The sequence below is a fragment of the Hyperoodon ampullatus genome (assembly GCF_949752795.1).
Source record: "Hyperoodon ampullatus genome assembly, chromosome: 18".
In the NCBI taxonomy this organism is placed as follows: domain Eukaryota; kingdom Metazoa; phylum Chordata; class Mammalia; order Artiodactyla; family Ziphiidae; genus Hyperoodon; species Hyperoodon ampullatus.
The window spans coordinates 25767544-25786528 of NC_136931.1; the positions used below are offsets into that span (position 1 = coordinate 25767544).

Below are 18985 nucleotides of genomic sequence, written 5' to 3' on the forward strand. Positions count from 1 at the left end.
GTGTTAACATGTTTATGGACTGCTGGATCCCTTTTATAATTCTACATCCACCTCTACACATGCTACTCGCACCCTTTCTATCCCTGACAAAGGGGTCTACAACTCAGGTTGTGAATCTGTAACCTAATATACCTTATAAAAATTAAAAAAAAACACGTTAAATGGAGATTTTGACAAAAGAAATTCAGGACCATTTCTCCACTTTATGATTTTTAAAGTCAGAGTTACTTACCATGACTAATTCAACTTAATTGATTTCAGTTTAATACAACAAATATTAAGAGTGGTCTATAAGCCAAAATCAATGGCCTGTATATGCCAGAGGGAATAAGAAAACATAGCCCCTGTTCTTTTTGAGCAATCAACCTAGAAGGGGATACTGTATTAAGAATATTTTAGCATACACACATAATTAAATACACTCACCATCATTGTGGCAAGTTAACACAGGATTTCAGGAGTGTATAAGTCAGGAAGAACATATGCACTTTGAGAATGTCAGAAAGCAAGACCCTTTAGGAAGTGGCAAGATGAAGAGTTAGGGACCGCCTAAGAATTTTGTTATTTGGAAAGCAGATTTCACAGTAACCACTGAAAGTTCCTTCTTTTGTCATCAGTTATGGACAAAGACCATGCCATGCAAATACTTCTGATTTTGTTTTTAATCTCTACTGCAGGTTTATCATCCCAACTTCATAAACAAGGTGGAGGAAAGGAAAAAAATAATGTTTATTTCTCTTGTTTGGACACTGTAAGTCTATATAGTCCTCTTCCTAAAAAAAAAAGTCAAACACAATGAAATGGGGATATTTTAAAAATGATTTTCATACTTAGTAAAAAAATTCTATCTGGAGTGTCATCCAGGTATATACCTTAAAGTGACAGTGGCCTAAACACTCATCACCAAGTTCAATTTAACTATAGTTATCCAATAACATGAATGACATACCTTAATGGAGGAAAATCAGAGAAATCTTAAATAGTAAGTAATCTGATACCATGTGTGCTCTTTTCCTCCAGTTTAACTTAAGACCTTTGAAAGTCTATGCTGCTGCATATCAATGAAGAATTTCTGACATTTTAAAACTGTAGAGTATAATTTATCCTGTTATCTTTTGCTATTTAGAAATTGAAGATCACACTTTTGAGCTTGAGTATGCATAAGTCTTAATTCATTTCAAGTATCTACAGAGCCCACATTCCTTATGGAGGAACACAAGTTCTATCACGATGCAACCCAAACCCTAACTGCTTATAACTTGTCCTGCATCTTTTTTTTACCCTAGACACACATATGAGCACGCATACAAGAACACGTTGCTACTATGCCATTGTTTGCAGCTTCCTAAATACGACGTGACCTTCCCCATTTCCGAGACTTTGGACATGACATTTCCTGTGCCTGTAATGCCATTTCCCGCAGCTGTAATGCAATTTCCCATCCTTTACTGGCTCAGAGAATTCAGATTCAGATTCAAAACTTAGCTTAGATTGTCACTCCTATAGTAACCATCCCTTCTCTGCACTGGATTTACAGGATTAAGAAGAGCCTCCTCTATGTTAGCTCTATACTAAATACACACTTCTGTTGTTCTGTTAAACTACGGTTCTGTCTTGTCTACTCAGGGCTGGCTTCATGGTGGTATGACCAGTCACTTATCACCAACTCCAGAAGGGTTTATGCATGGGGAAATAATACTCTATAGTTGCCATTTTCAAATATTTTAATTTTTTCCTTTGAATTTGTTCTTTGTAAAATGGTCCATGGAGCTTGTGCTTGGGGCTTGGAGCTTTGGTTTGCAAGTGGTCCCACCTTCCACAGCCTCCCGGGAATAGATTCTCAGCTGTCCATTCCCTCAACCCCTGGGACCCCAGCCCGGCCAGCTTCACTCCCTAACCCTGCCGTCTGCTGCTGCCTCCCTCCACTCCCTGCAAGGGTGGAAAAGGTTGGGTGCACATACCCCAGAGCCTATTGGGAAGGCATGGAGGCAACCACCCGACACTGAGCTGACAGCGCCCAAGAGTATCTGGCAGGTGACTGGCCAGAAAAAAAAAAAGCTGCTTCTTGGTGGGAGTGAGCCTCTGTTATCTGTATCTGGGTACCTAGCATTGCTGGCACACAGGTTTAAAGATCCTTGGGGAGCTTGCCCATCTGCCATGCATTGGGGTGATGGGCTCATGAGAAAGGGGAGATACTTACCTCAATTTCCCAGACCCTATCCCTGGCTCGGACATTGGGATAGGTCTAGAGAACCTATCTGTGACAGTCTTCACTTGCTCCAGAGCACCCTCCTGCTATGGAATGGAGCTCTCCCTCCTGTCCAGGAAGCCATTCCCTTCCTCCTTCCAAGCTTTGGGAATCTGGTTTGCTTTTGTCTTTTCTGGCAAGTTCAAGGTACCCTTCAGGGACGAGCCATGTAATAAGAGTGTGTAATTTTTGTGATTCTGCAGAAGGGTTACATGCTCTGATATGCATTTAAAACTGTCACTGCACAATATAAAAATGAATTGGAAAATTAATGCTCATAATTTAAGGTTTTAATATTTCTTTACTTCGAAAGGCATTTGCTAGCAAATTAAAAAAAAAAAAAAAGATGAGTTGAGAGGGAGAGACCATGGAAAACAAGGAAAATGTTTCTGTGTACCTTTAATTGCATTTGTTCCTGCGTTTTGAACAAAGGATCCCATATTTTCATCTTTCACTGGGACCTACAAATTTTGTAGCCAGTCCTGTTCCTACTTGAAACTGACTTCCTTAAGAATGCAGCCCAGGCTTCTTCATTTGGCTCTTCTGTGTCTAGAATAGTATCTGGCATTTGTCAGGTATTCAAAAATGCTTTTTGAGATAATTTATATTAATTTAATTTGATTTATGCTATACATATATGTATGTATCTGTATAATACCTGAGTATCTACATATTTATGTTTATACATTTATATACTGCAAATTAGTATAAATATATACCGTGACTATATAATGATATATGCAGCAGATAGGTATAAAATATTTAGAAAACTGATTTTTAAACATTTTTATCTTTCAGTTATCATTCTGTATTAAGAGACTACTGCTGGGCTTCCCTGGTGGCGCAGTGGTTAAGAATCCGCCTGCCAATGCAGGGGACACGGGTTCGAGCCCTGGTCCGGGAAGATCCCACATGTCGCGAAGCAACAAAGCCTGTGTGTCACAACTACAGAGCCTGCACTCTAGAGCCCACGAGCCACAACTACTGAGCCCACGTGCCACAACTACTGAAGCCCGCGCACCTAGAACCCGTGCTCTGCAACAAGAGAAGCCACCTCAATGAGAAGTCCACGCACCACAACAAAGAGTAGCCTCCACTCACCACAACTACAGAAATCCCGTGCGCAGCAATGAAGACCCAATGCAGCCAAAAATAAATAAATTAAATAAAATTTAAAAAAGAAAACAAAGAGACTACTGCTTCAATCTCTCTGAATTTAAAAGGTCATTAATCCAAATGCTAATTTACTCAATACTATATTTAAAAAGCTATAAAAACTAAATTAATATCAGGTAAGCAGATTCACTGCACTATAAGCTTTTCAGAATGTGCCTAGTGTCAGCACATTTCTATGAGAAATGAGTCCTGTTTACACCAAACAGAACTCACTTATGAAAATCTTGGACTGACTGTTCCTCATTGTTTATACTTTGATTCACTGTGAAAGCTCAGATGAATATAAATACTCTTAAAATTTTTGGTTTGTCTACTTTCCAAGTGCTTATCATTTTTTAAACACCTGTGGCTAAGTGCAGACAAAAAAGAATTTGGTATAAGCAGATGTCTTTTAATATGAATTTTTCCAGAACATTAGGTTCTAAGTAGCTTATTTTTTCTGCAAGCAACATATTCATTTATTTAAGAAGTAGGAACTATGTTTAATGGTGCATGTGTATAGACACACAAACTTACACAAGTAGACACACATACAGGTAGTCACCTACACACACAAATCACACATACAGACACACATACACAAAGGCATATATGTACACAGAGATACATAGATATCTACACAGGCACACAAATACATATGGACTAACACACATATTGGCAGGTACACACACATTGATGTAAACATATACACACATACAGGCAGACACACATATGTCTATATACAGACCCAAGCCCACACATGCAGATGCATATGCACACAAATACACATCCATATGCATGTACACAGCTCATACACATAAACGCATATGTATACAAACACACAGGGACATGTACATATACTCACAGATACAGACATATATACAGACAAACTCATGGACATGAAGACACACACTTATACACACACAGACTTGAACCTCTTCTGACATTTGCCTTGAGAGTTGAACAGAATTGTTTGGAATTAAAGGATAAAAGTTGATGGGATGCTTTAACAAAGAGGGGGATACAAAAGAAAAAGAAGGAAAGAAAGACAAAAGAAAAATACAAAATAATTACCTATACAAAATCTGCACACAAAAAAAGCTACTAACACTTTCTCTCTGATAATTAAGTAACCTTAGTTAAGCATTCAATAAATGTTTCCTGTGTATCTATGTGGCAGGTCCTCTCTAAGTGCCATAGTCCACATGAAGCATATATCATATTGACATGGATGAGTACATGAGCCTTGTTTTATTTTCCTAATACACTGTAAGTTCATTGCACAATTACAGAAATAACATGGTGTATGATCAAAGTTCAGAAGAGGTACTAATAACTTTAAGGAAGTCAAGATATGCCCAATAAGGGCTTCCCTGGTGGCGCAGTCATTGAAAGTCCGCCTGCCGATGCAGGGGACACGGGTTCGTGCCCTGGTCCAGGAAGATCCCACATGCTGCAGAGCGGCTAGGCCCGTGAGCCATGGCCGCTGAGCCTGAGCGTCCGGAGCCTGTGCTCCGCAATGGGAGAGGCCACAACAGTGAGAGGCCCACATACCGCAAAAAAAAAAAAAAAAAGATATGCCCCATAAGAAAGCTGGAGAGCCACATGTAAATCAATGAAGTTAGAATACACCCTCATACCATACACAAAAATAAACTCAAAATGGCTTAAAGACTTAAATACAAAACATGACATCATAAAACTCCTAGAAGAGAGCATAGGCAAACATTCTCTAACATAAATTGTAGCAATATTTTCTTAGTTCAGTCTCCCAAAGCAACAGAAATAAAAGCAAAAATAAACAAATGGGACCTAATCAAACTTATAAGCTTTTGCACAGCAAAGAAAACTATAAACAAAATGAAAAGACAACCTACAGACCAGGAGAAAATATTTGCAAACAACACAACCGACAAGGGCTTAATTTCCAAAATATATAAACAGCTCATACAACTCAATAACAGAAAAACAAGCAACTCAGTCAAAAAAAAGGGCAGAAGACCTAAGTAGACATTCCTCCAAAGAAGACATACAGATGGCCAACAGGCACATGAAAAGATGCTCAACATTACTAATTATCAGAGAAATGCAAAACTAAACTACAATGAGGTATCACCTCACACCAGTCAGAATGACTGTTATCAGAAAGTCTACAAATAATAAATGCTGGAGAGGGTGTGGAGGAAAGGGAACCCTCCACCACTATTGGCGAGAATGCAAATCGGTGCAGCCACTGTGAAGAACAGTGTGAAGGTTCCTTAAAAAACTAAACACAGAGTTACCATATGATCCAGCAATCCCACTCCTGGGTGTACACCCAGAGAAACTCTAATTTGAAAAGAGGCATGCACTCCGATGTTCATAGCAGCACTATTTACAATAGCCAAGAAGTGGAAGCAACCTAAGTAAGTGTCCATTGACACATAAATGTATGAAGAAGATGCAATACACACACACACACACACACACACACACACACACAATGGAATACTACTCAGCCATAAAAAAGAATAAAATAATGCCATTTGCAGCAACATGGATGGACCTAAAGATTATCATACTAAGTGAATTAAGTCAGACAGAGAAAGACATATATCATATGATATCACTTATATGTGGAATCTAAAATATGATACAAATGAACTTATTTACAAAACAGAAAGGGACTCATAGACATAGGAAACAAATTTATGGTTACCAAATGGGCGGGGAGGGATAAATTAGCTGTTTGGAATTAGCAGATACAAACCACCATCTATAAAATAAACAGCAAGGTCCTACTGTATAGCACAGGGAACTATATTCAGTATCCTATAATGAACCACAATGGAAAAGAAAATGAAAAAAGAATCTATCTATCTATCTCAAAATCATTTTGCAGTACACCAGAAACTAACACAACATTGTAAATCAACTATATTTCAATAAAAAAAAGATATTCCCCATAAGCCCTTATTTCTCCATTTCGCTCTATGTGTGTGTGTCTGTGTTTCTGTTTCCAGATCAAAAGACAAACACATATCTTGAGAAACTGCAGAAATACCTCTCCCTCCATCTGATTGTCTGTGTTTCCTCCTATCTTTGCCATTTGAATTGGTTCCTGTCCTTGTTTTGTGGGGTTGTTTGCATGTGTGAATGCCTCTTTTTATTTGGTTGTGTTTTGTTTTTCAGGAAGATACAACATTTAAGAGGAGAAGGTTAACATAGTTTAGCAGTTAGATGTCAAAATCACAATATAATTTTAAACAAAAATATGTAGATTACAAACATTCTTCTAATGAGATGGATGGATTAAAAAGCACAGCAAAGAGTTCACTGTCATCTCATGGGTCTTCCTTCTACCCGTGATTTGTAGAGCATGGATGTGAGTTTAAGAAGATAGAATGGGGGTTTCCCTGGTGGTGCAGTAGTTGAGAGTCTGCCTGCCGATGCAGGGGACACGGGTTCGTGCCCCAGTCCGGGAAGATCCCAGATGCCGCGGAGCGGCTAGGCCTGTGAGCCATGGTCGCTGAGCCTGCGCGTCTGGAGCCTGTGCTCCGCAATGGGAGAGGCCACAACAGTGAGAGGCCCGCGTACTGCAAAAAAAAAAAAAAAAAAAAAAGAAGAAGATGGAATGGTATTGGGTTTATAGAAGGCTGTCACTACAATCATATGGATTATGGTTTCTGCTACTCAGCAATCTAAATTATGTTCAGTTCTCCAACCACCAAAATACACAAACACACACACACACACACACACACACACACACACACACACACACTCTACTTTTCAATATCAATAGGATTCTCATTCAACCAGTATGAATTAAGTGCTAACAATGTGCCAGACCCTTTACATCCTGAGGTTGTTCAGGCCATTACATAAGGAAAGATATCTACATGATCCTGCTGATATAAAAGTTGGAAAAACTGAAGTGCAAAGAAATTACATTTGTGGTATCTCCCGCCTACCTTTCCAGGCAAATCTCCTTTCATCATAATTTACCCCCAGTTCTGTCTCCTATCCCGACTCACACACACACTCACACACACACATACCCGTAGACTGTATCCACCTGCCCTTTGACCTACTCAGATAGTCTCTTGGAACATAAGAGGACATTGTAAATGGCTCTTTGCTCTGTCTTAAACTTCCTGCCACTTCAAAATCTCCCACTCATAAATTCTTCATGCATCAGCTGAAATGCCGGAAATGCCTCCACTTCTATGAAGATCTCTCTCTCTAATTCACTTCAGCAAGTTTTGGTTCTCCATCTCCCAGGAATATTCCTCCTTATTATAACTCTGCCTATTATTCAAATTTCTCTTCTTACAGGAATTGTCTGTAACCATGATTGTCCTCCCCAATAGACTAAGCTTCCAGAGCACTTTAATTTTTTTTTTTTTTGGCTGCACCAAGCGTCTTGTGGGATCTTAGTACCTTGACCAGGGATCAAACCCCAGCCCACAGCAATGAAAGCACCAACTGAGTCTTAACCACTGGACCTCTGTGGAATTCCCTAGACCAAGCTTCTTGAAATCAAGGGCATATGATGGTACGTACTTAATGTGTAGCATAAATAAACCAATGGTATACCAAGGTCATAGAAGTGTAACTCAAGCTTGCATCTTTTTAGTTTTGTTTTAATAACTGCATCAGAATGACCATGATACCGAATTCTTACACTGACTTCTCACTTTTCAACTAACGTTTTCTCTCCACTAAAAGGGACCTACTGTTATGAGAAGAAAGAGTCCCTGGTCTCATAATAATTCTCCACATGCTGGAGGAGTTTGAGATAAGGTCCTGGATCACATGTAATGTTACTGACCTTTACTGTCTCTGTTCTGAACATCCACAGGAATTGTCTATGGAATTAGAGCAGCTCAAAATAGAATTCTATTCATTTAGTTCCAACATACGTTTTGGGGGATTAGTAGTAGTAGCACTTAATTTGTAATTTTCTTGCTTTCCTTCCTAAATAGTGATCACTTACGTTAGAAAACAGTAAAATGACATATCCTTCTGTTTCTTGTCTAAGCACTAAGAAATCCTGAACCATGGCTTTACATTTAATCTTTTGTTTTGATATTATTGTGAGACGTAAATTGGGATTATTGATAAACTCACGATTATTCCCCTTCCAGTATTGATATTTTGATAACTATATATTTAGGTATATTATGTTATACCTGACCAGGGTAGACTTTTGACCCAAGATGGACCAATAACTCCCCGCTACCTACAGAGGTTGGTTCAAACTATTGGCATGAAACTCTAGCCAGGCCAATTATGTCCTGTTCTCCCTGGGTAGAAAAAGTCCATTTGTACTTGAGTAAAAATGTTTCCCTGTCTTCATCTGCTATGGAGAGAGATTGGAGGTAAAAACTAGGAGAGCAGAAAAAGAAGAGAGAAATAAGAAAATGACAAAGCTGTAGCTCTGGTATGCCTGATGTACCATCCCTGCTCTTTCCTAGGTAATACTAAAATAAACAAGAAAATCCCCCTTTTTGGTCATAATGGCAGAAACCAAACTCCATCTGGCACTTTATTACTCAGTGTGGTCTGTGGACCTGGAACAATGACATCACTTCCAAGGTCTCTCTAGAAGAGCTTCTGCTTTCAGGCTCCACTTCAAACCTACTAAACCAGAACCCGCATTTAAAAGAAAATCCCCAGGTGTTTTATATGCAGGGAACAATTGAGAAGCACTGATATAGCTGCATTGTTTCCCTGCTCCCTGTGTTACACTGTCACTGGTTTTTTTCAAAATTCTACAACCTTTCCAACCACAGGGCCTTTTCAAATACTGTTCTCCCTGCATTGAAAACTCTTTTCTATTCCTCTTCACCTAGTTAACTTATCTTTAAACCTTAGATCTCAGTTCAAGCATCATTTTTGTCATAAACATCTTTCTGGCTAGGTGAAAGTCCCTATTATACATGTCTGTATTACAAGATCCTTTTGAGTAAATACAATGCATATTAGCTTCATGAGTCATTGATAATAATGGATTTTTTTCTTATGTTGTATTCCTAGTACCCAGATTGGTATATATTAGATGCTCAGTATATACTTGTCAAATGAATGAATGCAGGTATGAATGATGGAAAATTTTTACAGATAAATAAGCCTGAAGCCCAGAGAAATTGACTAATTAACCTAAGATCATCTAAAAAGTGGTAGATCTAACTTTATAATCCAGGTTCCTGCCCTGATGTCTCAGAACAGTATCTTTGAATTCTCTTTATTCAACTAAACTGAGAAAATTACAAACAAAACAGATGCCAGACGGGAACAAACCCACCTTGAAAATTCATGGAAATGAGAGAAACTCTAAAGCGCCTTCTTCTCTTTAATTAGAGAGACTGATGAATATTCTACTGCTGAATGGGTGGCTTGGATAATACAAGCATATCCATTATCAAGTGATTACACTTTTGTTAGGATGTCAACTTCTTTGGCTACAGAAAAGATAAAATGTAGTGGATCAAAGTGAGCCTGCAGCAGCTGATCAGCTTCTGACCAACTGGCAAGTAGAAAGTCTCTGGCAAGTGGAAACTCAGGTAATCAGCTGATATGTGCTCCATCCCTGATAGACCTCCCAGATATAGAATGAATTCAATATATCACAATAAACTTTATGGCATTTCTATTTGGGGGTGCAGTGCAGTTCTTATAATTGGAAAGCTTCTATCAGCAGAGCAATGTAGGGAAGGGATTGTGGAAATTTAAAGCAATTGTCATTCTGGCCTGCCTTGGCACAAAGGGGATGCAAAGAGATGAAGGTATATATGTATGTATGTATGTATGTATGTATGCATTTCTGCAGCTTATCTGAACAACTTCTATACTATTAAACTTATCAACTGGCCCTACACCCTGAAAATTTGCCACCACCAATAAATTATTCTTACCCTTATTATAGCCAGTATCCCAGAGGATTTCTCCTTGCCCATCTTAGAACCCCCATTTCCTGAAGTGTTTATTATTGTCCTAGCTTCTGAATTGCTCTTTTGTATCACAATAAGAGTCCCGTGTTTGTATTTCTTTTGAACTTTCATATTGTGCCACTAATACTGTTCTCAAAAGCTTTCTTTAGGCATGACTAAATTTATGTCATCTTTTGATCTATTTATGTAAACATTTACTTTGTGCATACAAGATACCACACACTGCTAGATGCTGGAAGATGAAACACAGCACTCTTGCTCATGTGCATGTAATTAAATTGTGTTTAATATACATTATGGTGTAATTATAATACAAAGAGATATTTCTATGGAAACACAGACTGCCTCTGGATGTATTAAATAAAGGCTTCAAAAGACCCATGCCCACTAATATAATATTGCAAGTCAACTGTACTTCAATTTTTAAAAAATTGTAAAACTAAACAAAAGACCATGCCTGACCCAGGACCCTTCTTCAGTACCAGGCTACTTCCTGAGGTCTGTCTTATCTCTGTCCCCATGTCATCCATGGCTCTTTAACTTTGGGGCAACCCATTAGGTCCACCTGTGCCCGCCCCTCCCAGCCTTTGCTTACTTCTACCTGTATGTTTATAAAAACAGGAAATTAGAGGCTGTACCAATTCACATTCCCACCAGCAGTGCAAGAGTGTTCCCTTTTTTCCACACCCTCTCCAGCATTTATTGTTTCTAGATTTTTTGATGATGGCCATTCTGACTGGCGTGAGATGATATCTCATTGTAGTTTTGATTTGCATTTCTCTAATTAGTAAAGATGTTGAGCATCCTTTCATGTGTTTGTTGGCAGTCTGTATATCTTCTGTGGAGAAATGTCTATTTAGGTCTTCTGCCCATTTTTGGATTGGGTTGTTTGTTTTTTTGTTATTGAGCTGCATGAGCTGCTTATAAATTTTGGAGATTAATCCTTTGTCAGTTGCTTCATTTGCAAATATTTTCTCCCATTCTGAGGGTTGTCTTTTGGTCTTGTTTATGGGTAAAGAAGATGTGGCACATACATACAATGGAATATTACTCAGCCATAAAAAGAAATGAAATTGAACTATTTGTAATGAGGTGGATGGACCTAGAGTCTGTCATACAGAGTGAAGTAAGTCAGAAAGAGAAAGACAAATACTGTATGCTGACACATATATATGGAATTTAAGAAAAAAAAAAGGTCATGAAGAACATAGGGGTAAGACAGGAATAAAGACACAGACCTACTAGAGAATGGACTTGAGGATATGGGGAGGGGGAAGGGTAAGCTGTGACAAAGTGAAAGAGCGGCATGGACATATATACACTACCAAACGTAAGGTAGATAGCTAGTGGGAAGCAGCCGCATAGCACAGGGAGATCAGCTCGGTGCTTTGTGACCGCCTGGAGGGGTGGGATAGGGAGGGTGGGAGGGAGACGCAAAAGGGAGGGGATATGGGAACATATGTATACATATAACTGATTAAATTTGTGATAAAGCAAAAAATAAAAATAAAAAAATAAAAAAATTAAAAAAAAAAAAACAAAAAAAAACAAACAAAAAAAAAAACAGGAAATTAGAAAGCTGTGCTCCATTTGTAACTCTCACTAGATATCAAGTATCTTGATGGAAGTGATTGTTCTCAATTCAACTTTATAACCTAATACTTTATAATATAATACAATATTATAACCTAATATTATAACCTTTATAATCTAATACTGTGTCTCCATTCAGAAGCACTCAGTAAATGGTGAACTCATTGGCTCATTTGATAAATGCAAGACAAGTTTTAAGTGTCATTTTCTTCAACTGAAACTCCAAATAGGATTAACTTTGTCATCCCTCAGAATGAAGCCATTTCTAATATGTCTTTTGGTGACAGAGAAGAAGAAACAAAAAAACATTTTGCAAATTACAACTTGACAGCTGCTCGCTAAACAATACCGCATTAATTTCCGATGTTCCACACATGGCTGAGTGGAAGATCCCTTAATCCCAGGTCCCTTTTTTTTTTTTTTTTTTTTTTTTTTTGCTGTACGTGGGCCTCCCACTGCTGTGGCTTCTCCCATTGTGGAGCACAGGCTCCAGACACGCAGGCTCAGCGGCCATGGCTCACAGACCCAGCCGCTCCGCGGCATGTGGGATCCTCCCGGACCGGGGCACGAACCCGTGTCCCCTGCATCGGCAGGTGGACTCTCAACCACTGCACCGCCAGGGAAGCCCCCCAGGTCCCATTTTGTGTCTGTCTCATTGTCTCTGTCCCCTCACTGTATCACTTGCAGAAATCACCAATGGCTGTGTACTCTCTTAAACCTTATTATTGCCAGAGCAGTCATAGACTAGGTTAATGCAGATCTGCTTCCCAGAGGTATATTAAAGTGGATTTAAGTTCTTTATTTTGAGTGATTGACTTTGAGAAATCCCCTTCTTTATCAGTTATTTCCAGAGAAATAGAACTTTTCAGTAAACTAACCACATCTTCTTGAGTTCTACAGGCATAATAACTTTTAAAGAGATTGAGATTCATTTGGCCATTTATGCATAGGCATAATCAGATGACCCTGTGAGTTTGGGGCCAATAAAACAGTGTGTCACAGGTTTAAATTACTGGCTGCCAAAGACCTGCATTTTGGGAACTTTTCTGAGCAAATTCTCTAAGCTTTAGTCATGCCACTGTGATTCTTTTGTTCTGGGCTTACTGTTTCCAACATATGATTACCTTCAAAGGAAATGGAAGGGAGAGTCTTTCTTGAAGGGGCTCTTTGCTTTTCAAAAAATCGAACTGTTATCTTATTTTTGAAAACCTAATAACCTGCTTAAGAAAACTAAAGATATCTTTCAAATACAGAACATGAGTGGCACAAAATATGGTCTAATAGAGAAGAGGAACGGTAATTGAAATTTAGTTAGCACTCTGGTGAGTAAAATGTTGTTTGATATGCCCGTTCTCATCCAACAGTAAATAAACAGATTGGGACAATTCATATCTTTTTGCTATACATAGCTATATTTATTTATTTGTTTATTTTGGCTCTGACAAAATTCAGATATCAAGAGGCATTTTAGAAATCACTGACAAAGTATATCAGGAGTGCTTTTTCTAGGAATGACTATGTGGGCTGGGAAATTATGGGCCAAAAGGACACTCTGATAGCACATTCCCCACAAAAGCTGAATGGCACCTCTACATCCTTAGGAAGGTATTCTCCTGGGGACTAATTAAGCCTGAGAACACAAATGATTTCAAGAAGCATGGAGATGACAAGGGCAAAAACTGGGCCGTGTTCTGTATCAGGACAGTCCCTGGGATGTTGTGTGATTTTCTAATCCTATTCAAGTCACACTTCATCAGGACTCAAAACAATAAGGAAGGGTAGAAGAAACTCTTTTTATCAATCGTTCAAGTTCTGAGTACTGTTCAAAATGAAATAAGAAAGAAGACCAGTCAGAAGGAACCAAAATGTGACTATTCATGTGAGAGAAAAACAACAAAAAATGTAAAACAGAAGGAGGAAACAATTATCAAGCTCACTCTTTTGCAAGTATGTACTAATTGATAAAAGTGTAGTTTGTAACTTGTACTCCAAAAATAAATACATCTATGTATGCACTGTGTACAAATATGCATATATAATGTGTATATATTTGGAAAATATCTCCAAATTGCCAGCTAAAACTTGGCACTTGCCATCTGCCTCTACAAGGATCAGGTCACTAGCCACTGCAGTCACTGACCTTCAACACGCCCTGCAAGGAGTTCAGGGTGGAGATCAGGAATGAGGCACTCTGTGCTCTGGGAAAAAACTGGCAGAACAGGCCTTCAGCTAGAGATTTTCAGGAGTTGACAAAATAATATATAATATATATATTTATATATATAAGCATATATAATTTGAAGAGACTCCAAAATGACAGCCAAAAAAGACAAAGATGTGCTTTTGTGCATTCCCTTTATGGTTCATGGTCCAATGAGCCCAGCCTACCTCTGCTTTCTTAGCCTCAACTGTCAGTCTAAACATGAACCTTTGCACGTGAGCTTTAGAGCCATATGGAATCATTAGCCATAAGGAACAATTTGCAGTCTCAAGTGTATATTTGTGCATCTTACTGTGGTTTCCTCTCTCACAATATGCCTCACCTTATCCATCTGACAGATGTCCACTCATCTCTCATGAACAAAAGAAAATGCCACTTATTTTAGAGAACCATCCCTAACTCCTCCAGCCTGTTAAGGGCCCTATTCTCAATCCTCCACTAGAATCTCTTTCTCTCTGCTACACAAACATTCACCACATCTCTGAAACTATTTTTTTCAGAAGCTTGGACTCTACTGACTAGGAGACACTGGAGGGCAGGCAACATGTATCACTGGTTTTTCCTCCCAAACACCTAGTACTACATTCTAGATGAGGGTTCTAGATTCTAGAATGCAGTTATATTCCACAAAACATTGCTATATGAATGGGCTCCTGTATATGTGATTTTCCTTTTAAACACTCCTCTGTTATAATCTCCATGTGCTCACTTTTTAGTTTATATCACCCAATTTATAGGTGTGAACTTTTACCAAGAAATTATAAATGATGTGGTAGTGGTGATCTGTATGAGCCTATCAATTCTTTGCCTACACAATCTCTCAGAGTTATCCTTCAAAAACAGTATATAGGTTTAATTCTTTATCTTTGACATTATTGAATTGAATCTAGAATTAAAAATAAAGAAAAGTGTGTCTTGAGAAGACCACAGGTTTATTTGAGTTTGGAAATGCTCACCAAACCTTTCACTTTTCTCTAATTGATAGTGAAATTTTTCTAACCTTAACCATCTAGACTAAGCTCAGTTTTCTTAATAATTATAGAATCCTATCTCCTGGGTTAATAGCAAATATTTCTTTTACATTGAATAAATACAATTTACTATATCAAAGCAGAAAGAACACTTGTAGCACTCTTTTGGTAAAGTCAAAAGTATGGACTTTATTAGTTTTTATTTTTTACTTTATTAAGTTTTGTTTCTCTCTTCTTTAACATAATAACTTGATGAGGTATTAATAACATATGTAAAATAGCCGATTAATTATTTGGTGCATAATGAACATTCAATAAATATTGAGTCCCTTACTCTAACCTTGTTATAATTGTTTATTCTTTTGTCCATTTATCCTTTCATGAATTTATTCTTTCATCCTTTTATCCATTCAGCTAACCATCCCAAAATTCCACCACCCTCCATCCTTCAATCCATATATACATTGAGCACCTTTTATATTACAAGTAACTTTGCTAAGTGCTGAGGATATGGCAATGAAAAACAATTCCTGCCCTTAAGAAGATCCCAGCCCAATGGAGATGAACTCCACATGATTCACAAGAATACAACTTTTGTTATGAGAGAGAAATTAACAAAGTACTATTGAGTACAAAGGAGAGTACTGTCAGGTGTGAGAAGCATTTGGTAAATTTAAGTCTATGTTTTGTAGTTTGTAAACCATGCTAACACTTTACCTAAATCATTTCATTTAGTCCTGACAACAATAATTACCCTTATAAAATTATACTAATTTTAGAGGTAAAGAGTCTGAAGCTCAAATAGGTAAGTCACATGGCTAAAGTCAAGGTATAAGTAGTAGTCTTGGACTTGACCTCCAAACTAGTCCCCATATGAGTATATTGTTGCCTTTATGGACAAAGGACTTTAAGGCAGGTGTTAACAGCACATGGTATAAAACTGAAGGAAAGCAGAACTGTGTTCTCCAGTTTTGTATTTATATTGTCCAAAAGAAAAAAGAACTTGAATATGCAATGATTAATGATAGACTTTTCCCACTAGGAAAATACCTACTTTCCTCAGAGTGGTGAGTAGATAACTGAATAGCAGATCAGACAAGGCAGACTACGAGATCGTAGCACCAGAAAAGACATTACACACACACACACACACACACACACACACACACACACACGTGTACAGTAATTCCTGTGGAGTATGGAAGAACAACGTGTTTGTTATTTCATCTGGCATCACTTTGACCACTTTTCTCAAATGAAAGCAATACATTTCTACACGTCTTTTATTTTAAACTAAAAGTTATCCTTTGACCTTCTTTCCTGTCTCCCTTCCTTTCTTCTTCCTTCCTTTAAAATCCTATGTAGTAGCCATTAGGTGAGAATGAGTAAGGTAGGCTTAGGAGGGTCAGAACCTGAGTGGGTGGGAGGTGAGTAGAGAACAAGCATGGTACTGGTGGTGGGGGAGAAGGAGTGGCCATGGTGGTCTGACACAGAAAGTCAGAGCTCAGGTGGGTAGAGGAGGGATTTGTGCAGGAGTGTGGTGAGTGGCAGCAGAAGCCCAGCACAGGATGTTGAAGCTCAAACAGTATGGAGTAGCTTCTGAAACACTTTACTCAGGTGGTCAATATTATTATCTTCAAAGTTGGGACAAACTGAGATTGTATATCACCTGATGGTAGACAATGACAAGAACACAGCAGCATTTCTGCCATCTTCCTACCCCAAACACCATATAACATGAGTCTAATCATGAGGAAATATCTCATAAACCCAAATTGAGGGAGATTCTTTAAGACAAAGGATGTAATATCTTCAAAAGCCACAAGGTCATGAACAGCAAGCAAAGGGGGATTCTGCAGGTTGAAGAAGACTAAATAAACATGACAGTTATATGCAGTGTCTGATCCTGGACTGGATCTTTTGCTGGAAGGACATTATTAGTATAATAAATTATACTTGAATAGAGTCTTACATTAGAAAAAAGGTATCAATTTCAATTTTATGATTTTGATGGTTATAAGATTAAAGCCTTGGTTGTAAATATTATACAATAAAGTTTTTAGGGATAGTAGTATATCATGTCAACAAATTACTCTCAAACAGTTCAAGATAAAGACATGATGTTTTTCTTACAACTTTTTGCTAAGTTGTAAATAGCTGCAAAAATATTTAATCTGCCATGAAGATGAGGACTAAACGTCCAGTCTCTAAAGTGTCCTACAACCCTGGGTTCAAATTCAAGTCCATCCTTCAGTAGCTGTGTGATATGGGCAAGTGATTTAACCTCCACACATTTATGAGTATAATATTAAGTTTCACGCAAAGATTAAAGTAATTCGTAGATTTCATGTGTCGATTAAGTTCTTCAGTGCTTGAAAAGTGATTACAAGAGAGTTTGACACATAGAAGCACTAACTCAGTTTAGCTATTCTTATTATTACTATTATTACTAATTATCATCCTTATTTTATTGAATGTTCTCATTCTAGGGACTTAATGAGAAATAAGCTGACATTTACAGTAATAAAAACCTGGGTTCAAATTATCACTAATTAGCTAGGTGGCCCAGAGATATCAGCTCCCTAACTCTGTGAAATCTCATTGTTTTCCATCGACATCTGTGACCTCACCATGAGCTATAACTCACCTTTGTTTACTAAGTCCAAACTACACTGGTCTTCTTTCGGTTCCTCAAAAACATCTGTTTCCAGCTCCAAAGAATCACACATTCTCTTCTCTCTTCCGAGAACATACCTTTCTCTTTTGCTGACCTAGGTTTACTCTATAACTTTAGAGCTCTGCTTAAAATTAATTACTCAGTGTCCCTGATTATTCAACTATTCTCTTTCATAGGTCTCTATTTTTATGACTTATTGAAATTTGGAAAATATATTTTTCTTTTTTATTGTCTGCATCTTACTCTAGACAAAAATCTTGTTTAGATCAGTGTTTAGGTCTGATCCTGTACCCACCATTGCACACCCAAGATGTATCACAGGTCCAGCACATAGTAGGTTTTCTCCAAATAAAATGAATTAATATATGAATGAACTGTACCAGGCACTTGAGATTTATTCTGTCAACTCTGTAGCAACCCTATAATAATAACATCAAAATAGGTACTAATATCACTATTACCATAAACACAATTTTGCTCCTTATCCCAGGCAAAAATAAAAAGTGTCAGTAGATCTTGAAAATTCTCAAAGAAAAACTAATTATTTTCAGGTAGTAAAAATTCAGACAATTGAGTAAAGGAACCTCACCCAAATTATGTAAGAAGACAATGCTGCATGCCAATTTCCAATTCACTCTAAAAAATGAATGATTTTTACTTTGGAAGAAAATAATTGTTTGCCGCTAAATGTAGCTGTTATTTGTGTCACATTATTTATACGACTGATGTGCATAATATTCCTCCAGTCCTACTATAACTTAAAACAATTCAGGAACATATTATCTACAGACACTTACAAGAAGATGTGTTTACAGTTGCTACACTGCTGATTCTAATAAGAATAGAATAAGGAATTTTCTCCAAGATAAAGACCTCTCATGGGAAAAAATGAACAAATAGCCTCATCATCGTCATGCTGGAATGATGACCAACCAATAACTAAGGTATGTGGTATACAAATGTCCTAATGATTATAAGCCACTTAGCTTCAGTCACATGATCTTAGATGAAAATAATGTATAAAGAATTGTAAATGGACATCGCAACCAGAAAATGTGGTTCAAACTCCAGCCTCTCCCGTATTACCTCTAAAACGTGGGGCAGATTATTCACCAAAATAGGCCTTCAGCTATTTCATCTATAAAATGGGGATAATAATAAAACTTACCTTGTAAAGTTGTTTGA

The 18985-nt window shown here is 37.7% G+C and overlaps 1 long non-coding RNA gene across 1 annotated transcript in view; it reads right to left on the minus strand.

The window, feature by feature from the left end:
* The window catches only part of LOC307066431, a 420904-nt gene that overhangs the window by 243529 nt on the left and 158390 nt on the right, over nt 1–18985 (minus strand). The gene's annotated exons all lie outside the window — the stretch shown is intronic.